The sequence below is a fragment of the Manis pentadactyla genome, chromosome 2, assembly GCF_030020395.1.
Source record: "Manis pentadactyla isolate mManPen7 chromosome 2, mManPen7.hap1, whole genome shotgun sequence".
In the NCBI taxonomy this organism is placed as follows: Eukaryota; Metazoa; Chordata; class Mammalia; order Pholidota; family Manidae; genus Manis; species Manis pentadactyla.
The window spans coordinates 25,380,304-25,394,560 of NC_080020.1; positions in this window are offsets into that span (position 1 = coordinate 25,380,304).

The following is a 14,257-nucleotide window of genomic DNA, read 5'->3' on the forward strand; positions in this document are numbered from 1 at the left end:
CTTTATTGAGGAAAATATTCTTTCTTTTCCTCACCCACAATTGTTTCGACTGTTCAGGGAATTAAACTTTTAATTTAAGTTTCTGATTTCCCTGACAATCCTTTTCTCATTCTATGAAATCCTGGAGTCAGAAGAGATTCCAATACACGGAACGCTCTTAGAAAGTATTATATTTTTAATGCCAAAAACAAAAATGCAAACAATGACTTTGTCAGGCCAATTCTGGAAAGCAAAATAATCTTTTCCTTTTTTGACAAACGAACATTTTCCTATATGAATAAATCTTAACTCTGTCAAAATTATACCTGTTAAAAAAAAAGCTTAATTGACTGAATCCGTGAAATTTAATCAAAAGCGACCCATGCAGGGGAGGATAAAACGGTTTTGCCCGATTCCTTCTTAGTGTTTTAGGGTGTAAAAACGCAGTTTGTACAACTGCTGTTCCTTCTGAATGCATTTGACATCTTAGCAAAAGTTCTCTTCTCAGAATTCATATTTAAGATGGGAAATACGGAAAATATTTAGTATGGAAAATTTTTTTGACATGTGGACTCTGGGGACATGCAATGGCTTTTTCCATAACCCTGCATAACGTCATCTTGACTCGGCTTTCTGGCCGGAATAGTGTGAACAGTACCAAGTGTAAAAGTTTCTTTTAAGTCAGAGTAAAGTACATGAAGGGGCTAAGACCACAGCTTTCAGCGAAAGACAGTACTGGGTTCACATCACACGCTTCCGTTCCTTAAAGCCAGGGCACCTCGGGAAACGAATTAAGCTCACTGGGTGTGTGACTCCCTCACTGGGAATATAGGGAGAGTAAAACCCTCCTTCCTCGGTGTAAAGATTGTGAGGATTGAAGTAAACATTACATACAAAATGCCTCGTAAAGAGCACGGCGCTTGCATTGTCGGGAGTAACTGTCATCCGAGATGCGAGCAAGAGCACAGCTTGTATCCATGGCAACGACTGTGGGAGGCGGTCTTTCGCCATGATTCCGAGCCTGGCGCCTCAGCATAAAGGGCAGTCGCGACTGCTGCCTCTCGCTACAGAAGTGATCAGAGAGGTACAGGCTGCATTCTTCTTTAAGATTCTTTTAAGGAAAAAGAGGTATTTTATCATTTTTCTTAACCTTCACACCGAAGGCATTCTCTCCCTAAAAAGAAGTGTAAAGTAATTTCAAAAATGGTTCTTAGAAGGTTTATTTTGCTCGGATGCTTTCCCTGAGGCTGGGCATACTACTTGGGACTACATATAAGGTCAAGTAGCAGTGTATTCGTTTTGAGTTCTTCCGGACAGATACCAGCTCTCGATTATTTATGCAATAAGCAGGCTTAGTCCTATAATACACTAGCTTTATGCTGGCGTAAGTGTTTCCAGAAACCACTTTTTCCCTACTCACACTTTAGTATTTATAGAAATGAATGAGTTACTGCTAACGATTAAAACTAGTAAGTGTAGAAAGGAGGATTATAATGGTATCAAAGGCTTGCTCTGTCACCATGTCTCTCTTCTTATTCATCATTTTCCCCTTCTTTTACTTTTAAATCGCAAGAAAGATTATTTTCTGAAACCATTTAGTCTGTAAGCCTTAGAAATTAAGAGGAAAATAACAAAATCTTTTTATGCATAACTTCCGAAAGACAAAGTGGTTAGGGATCAAATGATACAAATTGTATTTCCTTTTTCTAAGGAAACCTTTATTGAGGAAAATATTCTTTCTTTTCCTCACCCACAATTGTTTCGACTGTTCAGGGAATTAAACTTTTAATTTAAGTTTCTGATTTCCCTGACAATCCTTTTCTCATTCTATGAAATCCTGGAGTCAGAAGAGATTCCAATACACGGAACGCTCTTAGAAAGTATTATATTTTTAATGCCAAAAACAAAAATGCAAACAATGACTTTGTCAGGCCAATTCTGGAAAGCAAAATAATCTTTTCCTTTTTTGACAAACGAACATTTTCCTATATGAATAAATCTTAACTCTGTCAAAATTATACCTGTTAAAAAAAAAGCTTAATTGACTGAATCCGTGAAATTTAATCAAAAGCGACCCATGCAGGGGAGCATAAAACGGTTTTGCCCGATTCCTTCTTAGTGTTTTAGGGTGTAAAAACGCAGTTTGTACAACTGCTGTTCCTTCTGAATGCATTTGACATCTTAGCAAAAGTTCTCTTCTCAGAATTCATATTTAAGATGGGAAATACGGAAAATATTTAGTATGGAAAATTTTTTTGACATGTGGACTCTGGGGACATGCAATGGCTTTTTCCATAACCCTGCATAACGTCATCTTGACTCGGCTTTCTGGCCGGAATAGTGTGAACAGTACCAAGTGTAAAAGTTTCTTTTAAGTCAGAGTAAAGTACATGAAGGGGCTAAGACCACAGCTTTCAGCGAAAGACAGTACTGGGTTCACATCACACGCTTCCGTTCCTTAAAGCCAGGGCACCTCGGGAAACGAATTAAGCTCACTGGGTGTGTGACTCCCTCACTGGGAATATAGGGAGAGTAAAACCCTCCTTCCTCGGTGTAAAGATTGTGAGGATTGAAGTAAACATTACATACAAAATGCCTCGTAAAGAGCACGGCGCTTGCATTGTCGGGAGTAACTGTCATCCGAGATGCGAGCAAGAGCACAGCTTGTATCCATGGCAACGACTGTGGGAGGCGGTCTTTCGCCATGATTCCGAGCCTGGCGCCTCAGCATAAAGGGCAGTCGCGACTGCTGCCTCTCGCTACAGAAGTGATCAGAGAGGTACAGGCTGCATTCTTCTTTAAGATTCTTTTAAGGAAAAAGAGGTATTTTATCATTTTTCTTAACCTTCACACCGAAGGCATTCTCTCCCTAAAAAGAAGTGTAAAGTAATTTCAAAAATGGTTCTTAGAAGGTTTATTTTGCTCGGATGCTTTCCCTGAGGCTGGGCATACTACTTGGGACTACATATAAGGTCAAGTAGCAGTGTATTCGTTTTGAGTTCTTCCGGACAGATACCAGCTCTCGATTATTTATGCAATAAGCAGGCTTAGTCCTATAATACACTAGCTTTATGCTGGCGTAAGTGTTTCCAGAAACCACTTTTTCCCTACTCACACTTTAGTATTTATAGAAATGAATGAGTTACTGCTAACGATTAAAACTAGTAAGTGTAGAAAGGAGGATTATAATGGTATCAAAGGCTTGCTCTGTCACCATGTCTCTCTTCTTATTCATCATTTTCCCCTTCTTTTACTTTTAAATCGCAAGAAAGATTATTTTCTGAAACCATTTAGTCTGTAAGCCTTAGAAATTAAGAGGAAAATAACAAAATCTTTTTATGCATAACTTCCGAAAGACAAAGTGGTTAGGGATCAAATGATACAAATTGTATTTCCTTTTTCTAAGGAAACCTTTATTGAGGAAAATATTCTTTCTTTTCCTCACCCACAATTGTTTCGACTGTTCAGGGAATTAAACTTTTAATTTAAGTTTCTGATTTCCCTGACAATCCTTTTCTCATTCTATGAAATCCTGGAGTCAGAAGAGATTCCAATACACGGAACGCTCTTAGAAAGTATTATATTTTTAATGCCAAAAACAAAAATGCAAACAATGACTTTGTCAGGCCAATTCTGGAAAGCAAAATAATCTTTTCCTTTTTTGACAAACGAACATTTTCCTATATGAATAAATCTTAACTCTGTCAAAATTATACCTGTTAAAAAAAAAGCTTAATTGACTGACATGTGGACTCTGGGGACATGCAATGGCTTTTTCCATAACCCTGCATAACGTCATCTTGACTCGGCTTTCTGGCCGGAATAGTGTGAACAGTACCAAGTGTAAAAGTTTCTTTTAAGTCAGAGTAAAGTACATGAAGGGGCTAAGACCACAGCTTTCAGCGAAAGACAGTACTGGGTTCACATCACACGCTTCCGTTCCTTAAAGCCAGGGCACCTCGGGAAACGAATTAAGCTCACTGGGTGTGTGACTCCCTCACTGGGAATATAGGGAGAGTAAAACCCTCCTTCCTCGGTGTAAAGATTGTGAGGATTGAAGTAAACATTACATACAAAATGCCTCGTAAAGAGCACGGCGCTTGCATTGTCGGGAGTAACTGTCATCCGAGATGCGAGCAAGAGCACAGCTTGTATCCATGGCAACGACTGTGGGAGGCGGTCTTTCGCCATGATTCCGAGCCTGGCGCCTCAGCATAAAGGGCAGTCGCGACTGCTGCCTCTCGCTACAGAAGTGATCAGAGAGGTACAGGCTGCATTCTTCTTTAAGATTCTTTTAAGGAAAAAGAGGTATTTTATCATTTTTCTTAACCTTCACACCGAAGGCATTCTCTCCCTAAAAAGAAGTGTAAAGTAATTTCAAAAATGGTTCTTAGAAGGTTTATTTTGCTCGGATGCTTTCCCTGAGGCTGGGCATACTACTTGGGACTACATATAAGGTCAAGTAGCAGTGTATTCGTTTTGAGTTCTTCCGGACAGATACCAGCTCTCGATTATTTATGCAATAAGCAGGCTTAGTCCTATAATACACTAGCTTTATGCTGGCGTAAGTGTTTCCAGAAACCACTTTTTCCCTACTCACACTTTAGTATTTATAGAAATGAATGAGTTACTGCTAACGATTAAAACTAGTAAGTGTAGAAAGGAGGATTATAATGGTATCAAAGGCTTGCTCTGTCACCATGTCTCTCTTCTTATTCATCATTTTCCCCTTCTTTTACTTTTAAATCGCAAGAAAGATTATTTTCTGAAACCATTTAGTCTGTAAGCCTTAGAAATTAAGAGGAAAATAACAAAATCTTTTTATGCATAACTTCCGAAAGACAAAGTGGTTAGGGATCAAATGATACAAATTGTATTTCCTTTTTCTAAGGAAACCTTTATTGAGGAAAATATTCTTTCTTTTCCTCACCCACAATTGTTTCGACTGTTCAGGGAATTAAACTTTTAATTTAAGTTTCTGATTTCCCTGACAATCCTTTTCTCATTCTATGAAATCCTGGAGTCAGAAGAGATTCCAATACACGGAACGCTCTTAGAAAGTATTATATTTTTAATGCCAAAAACAAAAATGCAAACAATGACTTTGTCAGGCCAATTCTGGAAAGCAAAATAATCTTTTCCTTTTTTGACAAACGAACATTTTCCTATATGAATAAATCTTAACTCTGTCAAAATTATACCTGTTAAAAAAAAAGCTTAATTGACTGAATCCGTGAAATTTAATCAAAAGCGACCCATGCAGGGGAGCATAAAACGGTTTTGCCCGATTCCTTCTTAGTGTTTTAGGGTGTAAAAACGCAGTTTGTACAACTGCTGTTCCTTCTGAATGCATTTGACATCTTAGCAAAAGTTCTCTTCTCAGAATTCATATTTAAGATGGGAAATACGGAAAATATTTAGTATGGAAAATTTTTTTGACATGTGGACTCTGGGGACATGCAATGGCTTTTTCCATAACCCTGCATAACGTCATCTTGACTCGGCTTTCTGGCCGGAATAGTGTGAACAGTACCAAGTGTAAAAGTTTCTTTTAAGTCAGAGTAAAGTACATGAAGGGGCTAAGACCACAGCTTTCAGCGAAAGACAGTACTGGGTTCACATCACACGCTTCCGTTCCTTAAAGCCAGGGCACCTCGGGAAACGAATTAAGCTCACTGGGTGTGTGACTCCCTCACTGGGAATATAGGGAGAGTAAAACCCTCCTTCCTCGGTGTAAAGATTGTGAGGATTGAAGTAAACATTACATACAAAATGCCTCGTAAAGAGCACGGCGCTTGCATTGTCGGGAGTAACTGTCATCCGAGATGCGAGCAAGAGCACAGCTTGTATCCATGGCAACGACTGTGGGAGGCGGTCTTTCGCCATGATTCCGAGCCTGGCGCCTCAGCATAAAGGGCAGTCGCGACTGCTGCCTCTCGCTACAGAAGTGATCAGAGAGGTACAGGCTGCATTCTTCTTTAAGATTCTTTTAAGGAAAAAGAGGTATTTTATCATTTTTCTTAACCTTCACACCGAAGGCATTCTCTCCCTAAAAAGAAGTGTAAAGTAATTTCAAAAATGGTTCTTAGAAGGTTTATTTTGCTCGGATGCTTTCCCTGAGGCTGGGCATACTACTTGGGACTACATATAAGGTCAAGTAGCAGTGTATTCGTTTTGAGTTCTTCCGGACAGATACCAGCTCTCGATTATTTATGCAATAAGCAGGCTTAGTCCTATAATACACTAGCTTTATGCTGGCGTAAGTGTTTCCAGAAACCACTTTTTCCCTACTCACACTTTAGTATTTATAGAAATGAATGAGTTACTGCTAACGATTAAAACTAGTAAGTGTAGAAAGGAGGATTATAATGGTATCAAAGGCTTGCTCTGTCACCATGTCTCTCTTCTTATTCATCATTTTCCCCTTCTTTTACTTTTAAATCGCAAGAAAGATTATTTTCTGAAACCATTTAGTCTGTAAGCCTTAGAAATTAAGAGGAAAATAACAAAATCTTTTTATGCATAACTTCCGAAAGACAAAGTGGTTAGGGATCAAATGATACAAATTGTATTTCCTTTTTCTAAGGAAACCTTTATTGAGGAAAATATTCTTTCTTTTCCTCACCCACAATTGTTTCGACTGTTCAGGGAATTAAACTTTTAATTTAAGTTTCTGATTTCCCTGACAATCCTTTTCTCATTCTATGAAATCCTGGAGTCAGAAGAGATTCCAATACACGGAACGCTCTTAGAAAGTATTATATTTTTAATGCCAAAAACAAAAATGCAAACAATGACTTTGTCAGGCCAATTCTGGAAAGCAAAATAATCTTTTCCTTTTTTGACAAACGAACATTTTCCTATATGAATAAATCTTAACTCTGTCAAAATTATACCTGTTAAAAAAAAAGCTTAATTGACTGAATCCGTGAAATTTAATCAAAAGCGACCCATGCAGGGGAGCATAAAACGGTTTTGCCCGATTCCTTCTTAGTGTTTTAGGGTGTAAAAACGCAGTTTGTACAACTGCTGTTCCTTCTGAATGCATTTGACATCTTAGCAAAAGTTCTCTTCTCAGAATTCATATTTAAGATGGGAAATACGGAAAATATTTAGTATGGAAAATTTTTTTGACATGTGGACTCTGGGGACATGCAATGGCTTTTTCCATAACCCTGCATAACGTCATCTTGACTCGGCTTTCTGGCCGGAATAGTGTGAACAGTACCAAGTGTAAAAGTTTCTTTTAAGTCAGAGTAAAGTACATGAAGGGGCTAAGACCACAGCTTTCAGCGAAAGACAGTACTGGGTTCACATCACACGCTTCCGTTCCTTAAAGCCAGGGCACCTCGGGAAACGAATTAAGCTCACTGGGTGTGTGACTCCCTCACTGGGAATATAGGGAGAGTAAAACCCTCCTTCCTCGGTGTAAAGATTGTGAGGATTGAAGTAAACATTACATACAAAATGCCTCGTAAAGAGCACGGCGCTTGCATTGTCGGGAGTAACTGTCATCCGAGATGCGAGCAAGAGCACAGCTTGTATCCATGGCAACGACTGTGGGAGGCGGTCTTTCGCCATGATTCCGAGCCTGGCGCCTCAGCATAAAGGGCAGTCGCGACTGCTGCCTCTCGCTACAGAAGTGATCAGAGAGGTACAGGCTGCATTCTTCTTTAAGATTCTTTTAAGGAAAAAGAGGTATTTTATCATTTTTCTTAACCTTCACACCGAAGGCATTCTCTCCCTAAAAAGAAGTGTAAAGTAATTTCAAAAATGGTTCTTAGAAGGTTTATTTTGCTCGGATGCTTTCCCTGAGGCTGGGCATACTACTTGGGACTACATATAAGGTCAAGTAGCAGTGTATTCGTTTTGAGTTCTTCCGGACAGATACCAGCTCTCGATTATTTATGCAATAAGCAGGCTTAGTCCTATAATACACTAGCTTTATGCTGGCGTAAGTGTTTCCAGAAACCACTTTTTCCCTACTCACACTTTAGTATTTATAGAAATGAATGAGTTACTGCTAACGATTAAAACTAGTAAGTGTAGAAAGGAGGATTATAATGGTATCAAAGGCTTGCTCTGTCACCATGTCTCTCTTCTTATTCATCATTTTCCCCTTCTTTTACTTTTAAATCGCAAGAAAGATTATTTTCTGAAACCATTTAGTCTGTAAGCCTTAGAAATTAAGAGGAAAATAACAAAATCTTTTTATGCATAACTTCCGAAAGACAAAGTGGTTAGGGATCAAATGATACAAATTGTATTTCCTTTTTCTAAGGAAACCTTTATTGAGGAAAATATTCTTTCTTTTCCTCACCCACAATTGTTTCGACTGTTCAGGGAATTAAACTTTTAATTTAAGTTTCTGATTTCCCTGACAATCCTTTTCTCATTCTATGAAATCCTGGAGTCAGAAGAGATTCCAATACACGGAACGCTCTTAGAAAGTATTATATTTTTAATGCCAAAAACAAAAATGCAAACAATGACTTTGTCAGGCCAATTCTGGAAAGCAAAATAATCTTTTCCTTTTTTGACAAACGAACATTTTCCTATATGAATAAATCTTAACTCTGTCAAAATTATACCTGTTAAAAAAAAAGCTTAATTGACTGACATGTGGACTCTGGGGACATGCAATGGCTTTTTCCATAACCCTGCATAACGTCATCTTGACTCGGCTTTCTGGCCGGAATAGTGTGAACAGTACCAAGTGTAAAAGTTTCTTTTAAGTCAGAGTAAAGTACATGAAGGGGCTAAGACCACAGCTTTCAGCGAAAGACAGTACTGGGTTCACATCACACGCTTCCGTTCCTTAAAGCCAGGGCACCTCGGGAAACGAATTAAGCTCACTGGGTGTGTGACTCCCTCACTGGGAATATAGGGAGAGTAAAACCCTCCTTCCTCGGTGTAAAGATTGTGAGGATTGAAGTAAACATTACATACAAAATGCCTCGTAAAGAGCACGGCGCTTGCATTGTCGGGAGTAACTGTCATCCGAGATGCGAGCAAGAGCACAGCTTGTATCCATGGCAACGACTGTGGGAGGCGGTCTTTCGCCATGATTCCGAGCCTGGCGCCTCAGCATAAAGGGCAGTCGCGACTGCTGCCTCTCGCTACAGAAGTGATCAGAGAGGTACAGGCTGCATTCTTCTTTAAGATTCTTTTAAGGAAAAAGAGGTATTTTATCATTTTTCTTAACCTTCACACCGAAGGCATTCTCTCCCTAAAAAGAAGTGTAAAGTAATTTCAAAAATGGTTCTTAGAAGGTTTATTTTGCTCGGATGCTTTCCCTGAGGCTGGGCATACTACTTGGGACTACATATAAGGTCAAGTAGCAGTGTATTCGTTTTGAGTTCTTCCGGACAGATACCAGCTCTCGATTATTTATGCAATAAGCAGGCTTAGTCCTATAATACACTAGCTTTATGCTGGCGTAAGTGTTTCCAGAAACCACTTTTTCCCTACTCACACTTTAGTATTTATAGAAATGAATGAGTTACTGCTAACGATTAAAACTAGTAAGTGTAGAAAGGAGGATTATAATGGTATCAAAGGCTTGCTCTGTCACCATGTCTCTCTTCTTATTCATCATTTTCCCCTTCTTTTACTTTTAAATCGCAAGAAAGATTATTTTCTGAAACCATTTAGTCTGTAAGCCTTAGAAATTAAGAGGAAAATAACAAAATCTTTTTATGCATAACTTCCGAAAGACAAAGTGGTTAGGGATCAAATGATACAAATTGTATTTCCTTTTTCTAAGGAAACCTTTATTGAGGAAAATATTCTTTCTTTTCCTCACCCACAATTGTTTCGACTGTTCAGGGAATTAAACTTTTAATTTAAGTTTCTGATTTCCCTGACAATCCTTTTCTCATTCTATGAAATCCTGGAGTCAGAAGAGATTCCAATACACGGAACGCTCTTAGAAAGTATTATATTTTTAATGCCAAAAACAAAAATGCAAACAATGACTTTGTCAGGCCAATTCTGGAAAGCAAAATAATCTTTTCCTTTTTTGACAAACGAACATTTTCCTATATGAATAAATCTTAACTCTGTCAAAATTATACCTGTTAAAAAAAAAGCTTAATTGACTGACATGTGGACTCTGGGGACATGCAATGGCTTTTTCCATAACCCTGCATAACGTCATCTTGACTCGGCTTTCTGGCCGGAATAGTGTGAACAGTACCAAGTGTAAAAGTTTCTTTTAAGTCAGAGTAAAGTACATGAAGGGGCTAAGACCACAGCTTTCAGCGAAAGACAGTACTGGGTTCACATCACACGCTTCCGTTCCTTAAAGCCAGGGCACCTCGGGAAACGAATTAAGCTCACTGGGTGTGTGACTCCCTCACTGGGAATATAGGGAGAGTAAAACCCTCCTTCCTCGGTGTAAAGATTGTGAGGATTGAAGTAAACATTACATACAAAATGCCTCGTAAAGAGCACGGCGCTTGCATTGTCGGGAGTAACTGTCATCCGAGATGCGAGCAAGAGCACAGCTTGTATCCATGGCAACGACTGTGGGAGGCGGTCTTTCGCCATGATTCCGAGCCTGGCGCCTCAGCATAAAGGGCAGTCGCGACTGCTGCCTCTCGCTACAGAAGTGATCAGAGAGGTACAGGCTGCATTCTTCTTTAAGATTCTTTTAAGGAAAAAGAGGTATTTTATCATTTTTCTTAACCTTCACACCGAAGGCATTCTCTCCCTAAAAAGAAGTGTAAAGTAATTTCAAAAATGGTTCTTAGAAGGTTTATTTTGCTCGGATGCTTTCCCTGAGGCTGGGCATACTACTTGGGACTACATATAAGGTCAAGTAGCAGTGTATTCGTTTTGAGTTCTTCCGGACAGATACCAGCTCTCGATTATTTATGCAATAAGCAGGCTTAGTCCTATAATACACTAGCTTTATGCTGGCGTAAGTGTTTCCAGAAACCACTTTTTCCCTACTCACACTTTAGTATTTATAGAAATGAATGAGTTACTGCTAACGATTAAAACTAGTAAGTGTAGAAAGGAGGATTATAATGGTATCAAAGGCTTGCTCTGTCACCATGTCTCTCTTCTTATTCATCATTTTCCCCTTCTTTTACTTTTAAATCGCAAGAAAGATTATTTTCTGAAACCATTTAGTCTGTAAGCCTTAGAAATTAAGAGGAAAATAACAAAATCTTTTTATGCATAACTTCCGAAAGACAAAGTGGTTAGGGATCAAATGATACAAATTGTATTTCCTTTTTCTAAGGAAACCTTTATTGAGGAAAATATTCTTTCTTTTCCTCACCCACAATTGTTTCGACTGTTCAGGGAATTAAACTTTTAATTTAAGTTTCTGATTTCCCTGACAATCCTTTTCTCATTCTATGAAATCCTGGAGTCAGAAGAGATTCCAATACACGGAACGCTCTTAGAAAGTATTATATTTTTAATGCCAAAAACAAAAATGCAAACAATGACTTTGTCAGGCCAATTCTGGAAAGCAAAATAATCTTTTCCTTTTTTGACAAACGAACATTTTCCTATATGAATAAATCTTAACTCTGTCAAAATTATACCTGTTAAAAAAAAAGCTTAATTGACTGAATCCGTGAAATTTAATCAAAAGCGACCCATGCAGGGGAGCATAAAACGGTTTTGCCCGATTCCTTCTTAGTGTTTTAGGGTGTAAAAACGCAGTTTGTACAACTGCTGTTCCTTCTGAATGCATTTGACATCTTAGCAAAAGTTCTCTTCTCAGAATTCATATTTAAGATGGGAAATACGGAAAATATTTAGTATGGAAAATTTTTTTGACATGTGGACTCTGGGGACATGCAATGGCTTTTTCCATAACCCTGCATAACGTCATCTTGACTCGGCTTTCTGGCCGGAATAGTGTGAACAGTACCAAGTGTAAAAGTTTCTTTTAAGTCAGAGTAAAGTACATGAAGGGGCTAAGACCACAGCTTTCAGCGAAAGACAGTACTGGGTTCACATCACACGCTTCCGTTCCTTAAAGCCAGGGCACCTCGGGAAACGAATTAAGCTCACTGGGTGTGTGACTCCCTCACTGGGAATATAGGGAGAGTAAAACCCTCCTTCCTCGGTGTAAAGATTGTGAGGATTGAAGTAAACATTACATACAAAATGCCTCGTAAAGAGCACGGCGCTTGCATTGTCGGGAGTAACTGTCATCCGAGATGCGAGCAAGAGCACAGCTTGTATCCATGGCAACGACTGTGGGAGGCGGTCTTTCGCCATGATTCCGAGCCTGGCGCCTCAGCATAAAGGGCAGTCGCGACTGCTGCCTCTCGCTACAGAAGTGATCAGAGAGGTACAGGCTGCATTCTTCTTTAAGATTCTTTTAAGGAAAAAGAGGTATTTTATCATTTTTCTTAACCTTCACACCGAAGGCATTCTCTCCCTAAAAAGAAGTGTAAAGTAATTTCAAAAATGGTTCTTAGAAGGTTTATTTTGCTCGGATGCTTTCCCTGAGGCTGGGCATACTACTTGGGACTACATATAAGGTCAAGTAGCAGTGTATTCGTTTTGAGTTCTTCCGGACAGATACCAGCTCTCGATTATTTATGCAATAAGCAGGCTTAGTCCTATAATACACTAGCTTTATGCTGGCGTAAGTGTTTCCAGAAACCACTTTTTCCCTACTCACACTTTAGTATTTATAGAAATGAATGAGTTACTGCTAACGATTAAAACTAGTAAGTGTAGAAAGGAGGATTATAATGGTATCAAAGGCTTGCTCTGTCACCATGTCTCTCTTCTTATTCATCATTTTCCCCTTCTTTTACTTTTAAATCGCAAGAAAGATTATTTTCTGAAACCATTTAGTCTGTAAGCCTTAGAAATTAAGAGGAAAATAACAAAATCTTTTTATGCATAACTTCCGAAAGACAAAGTGGTTAGGGATCAAATGATACAAATTGTATTTCCTTTTTCTAAGGAAACCTTTATTGAGGAAAATATTCTTTCTTTTCCTCACCCACAATTGTTTCGACTGTTCAGGGAATTAAACTTTTAATTTAAGTTTCTGATTTCCCTGACAATCCTTTTCTCATTCTATGAAATCCTGGAGTCAGAAGAGATTCCAATACACGGAACGCTCTTAGAAAGTATTATATTTTTAATGCCAAAAACAAAAATGCAAACAATGACTTTGTCAGGCCAATTCTGGAAAGCAAAATAATCTTTTCCTTTTTTGACAAACGAACATTTTCCTATATGAATAAATCTTAACTCTGTCAAAATTATACCTGTTAAAAAAAAAGCTTAATTGACTGACATGTGGACTCTGGGGACATGCAATGGCTTTTTCCATAACCCTGCATAACGTCATCTTGACTCGGCTTTCTGGCCGGAATAGTGTGAACAGTACCAAGTGTAAAAGTTTCTTTTAAGTCAGAGTAAAGTACATGAAGGGGCTAAGACCACAGCTTTCAGCGAAAGACAGTACTGGGTTCACATCACACGCTTCCGTTCCTTAAAGCCAGGGCACCTCGGGAAACGAATTAAGCTCACTGGGTGTGTGACTCCCTCACTGGGAATATAGGGAGAGTAAAACCCTCCTTCCTCGGTGTAAAGATTGTGAGGATTGAAGTAAACATTACATACAAAATGCCTCGTAAAGAGCACGGCGCTTGCATTGTCGGGAGTAACTGTCATCCGAGATGCGAGCAAGAGCACAGCTTGTATCCATGGCAACGACTGTGGGAGGCGGTCTTTCGCCATGATTCCGAGCCTGGCGCCTCAGCATAAAGGGCAGTCGCGACTGCTGCCTCTCGCTACAGAAGTGATCAGAGAGGTACAGGCTGCATTCTTCTTTAAGATTCTTTTAAGGAAAAAGAGGTATTTTATCATTTTTCTTAACCTTCACACCGAAGGCATTCTCTCCCTAAAAAGAAGTGTAAAGTAATTTCAAAAATGGTTCTTAGAAGGTTTATTTTGCTCGGATGCTTTCCCTGAGGCTGGGCATACTACTTGGGACTACATATAAGGTCAAGTAGCAGTGTATTCGTTTTGAGTTCTTCCGGACAGATACCAGCTCTCGATTATTTATGCAATAAGCAGGCTTAGTCCTATAATACACTAGCTTTATGCTGGCGTAAGTGTTTCCAGAAACCACTTTTTCCCTACTCACACTTTAGTATTTATAGAAATGAATGAGTTACTGCTAACGATTAAAACTAGTAAGTGTAGAAAGGAGGATTATAATGGTATCAAAGGCTTGCTCTGTCACCATGTCTCTCTTCTTATTCATCATTTTCCCCTTCTTTTA